Source organism: Amphimedon queenslandica, unplaced genomic scaffold (assembly GCF_000090795.2).
Source record: "Amphimedon queenslandica unplaced genomic scaffold, v1.1 AMPQUscaffold_13408, whole genome shotgun sequence".
In the NCBI taxonomy this organism is placed as follows: Eukaryota; Metazoa; Porifera; class Demospongiae; order Haplosclerida; family Niphatidae; genus Amphimedon; species Amphimedon queenslandica.
This window is the reverse complement of record NW_003546356.1, coordinates 221,337-223,605: the sequence shown is the minus strand read 5'-3', so window position 1 is coordinate 223,605 and position 2,269 is coordinate 221,337.

The following is a 2,269-nucleotide window of genomic DNA, read 5'->3' as shown; positions in this document are numbered from 1 at the left end:
TGAGCCTAGTTTATGCAAGAATGTCGTGTTAATAGAGCCTAAGAAACAAATTTTGAAGGGTCCTGGTTATTGCTTTAATTGTTTACGTAAGGAACATTGTGTACGAGATTGCAGAGCACCACCCAAGTGTACTGAGTGTAAAAGTAAACACCACCCTAGTATATGTCTCAAGGCTGTCAAGAATGAGAGCTCAAAAGAGACATTGAATCTTTAAGTGAATGTGTCTAATCTTAACCCAGAGGCCCCTCTTTTTACTTCTTTGAGCTCCACTTCTCAAGCAGAAGAGAATGACACAGTCTTGTTACAAACAGATCAAGTGACAGCATTTAGTCCCTCGAATTCAGCTCACTGTAGGGAAGCCAAAGTTATCCTTGACAGTGGCAGTCAGAGATCTTATGTCTCGCAAGACCTGAAGAAAGAGAAGGCACTTAAGGTGAAAATCAAGAAGAGTATGTCCGTTGCAGCCTTTGGTTCAACTACACAGAGAGAGGAAGAATATGATACAGTAGAGATTTGTTTACAAACAGAAGAAGGATCTATAACCCTACGATTATTAGCAGTTACCCTCATCTGTGGTCCCATACCAGCAGCACCTATTGAGATTTCTAAATGCTATTATGAGCATCTAAGTAACTTAGACTTTGCTGTACCAGATGAAGGAGAACCACAGATATTGATTGGCCTGGATTACTATTGGTCTGTTGTCTCCGGTGAGGTTATTTAAGCTAATTCTGGTCCGTGAGCATTATACACTAAGTTTGGATGGGTTTTGTCTGGTCCCATGTCTGGCATAATGCATGATTCTTCAGCTGCTCTTGTTACACATGTACTTAAGGTAGAGACAGGTCCCACTAATAGAGAGATTAATAAGAGGCTCCAGTCCTTCTCAGATTTGGAATCTCTAGGGATAGTCAATACCGAGGAGGCAGTATATGAGCAGTTGAGTTCACTCATATCACTTTGTAATGGTCGTTATAAGTTGTCTTTGCCTTGGAAAGATCGATGTGCTTCTGTACCAGACAATTTGTCACTTAGTAAGAGAAGATTACTTAGCCTTTTGAAGCCGTTGAGGAAGACTCCAGATTTGCTGATTGAATATGATCGTGTCATCCAGCATCAAAAACAGATGGGTATTGTTGAGCTGATAGAAGATCCCTCACATCAGGATGGCAACCAAATGCACTACTTACCTCATCATGCTATCATCAGAAAGAATAGGGAAACATGCAAGGTGCGTACATTATGATGCGTCAGCTAGTGAGAGTGGTCCTTCTCTTAATGCTTGCCTACACACCAGACCCAAATTTAATCAAAAGATAATGGAAATCATGTTGAAGTTCCATGTGCATAAAGTAGCTTTAGCTGCTGACATAGAAAAGGCTTTTTTAATGATAACAATTGATAAAAGGGATAGAGATGTTATACAATTTTTATGAATAAATGATTTGTACAAGGACCCACCTTTTTTTATAGTCTTAAGATTATATTTCAGAAGGCTCAGTCTCACATATCAACTGTGTTTGGCCAGTTTTCTTAACTTACAGCTAATTTGTAGTTAAATAACTAATTTTGATAACTTTTGGTCCGCCCATCCACCCACTTGCCTCACTATATAAGCCCCTGCTTCAGCCATCTTCCTTGGCCTTTTTCTTAGCTCTCTTACAGAAGCACATGCAAATATGTCTCTAAGAGACTTCTTGGATAAAGTTAAAGGTTTAGACAGCGGACTTTCTGACTTAACAACAGATGTTGAATACTTGAAAAAGAAGGACCAAGCTTAATGTGAGTTAAAGGTTGGAAATCGCCGTAGCCGTTCTAGAACTCCTCACTCCAGATCTGGTGAGCGAGCAGGACAACATTCTGGGGAGCGACGCTCCCATGCCAACAGAACTGAATCATACCTGTCGGAGGACGAGGAAGATTTCAAGCAACTTATGGAGGTCACGGAAGAGACTCACCGTCTTCTCACTGACTCTTGCACGTGGGGCATGTCAATTGAGACTAGGAAGTGTACCAGAAATCATTTCAAGCTTCCTAAGGTGGATACAACCAGATCCCCGAGACTGGACTCAGTAATGAAAACTGTTGCTCCTTAGTCTGCACAGAGTGCAGATAAAGAACTGGCCAGACTCCAGACGTTCATCTTGGATGCTCTGGCTCCCCTCACTGCCATCCTAGAAGGTGCTAAGGAGATGACAGTACAAGACATAAAAGAGGCACTAATGACAGCATCAATCCTGATTGGTAATGCTAATGCCAAGTTAACACA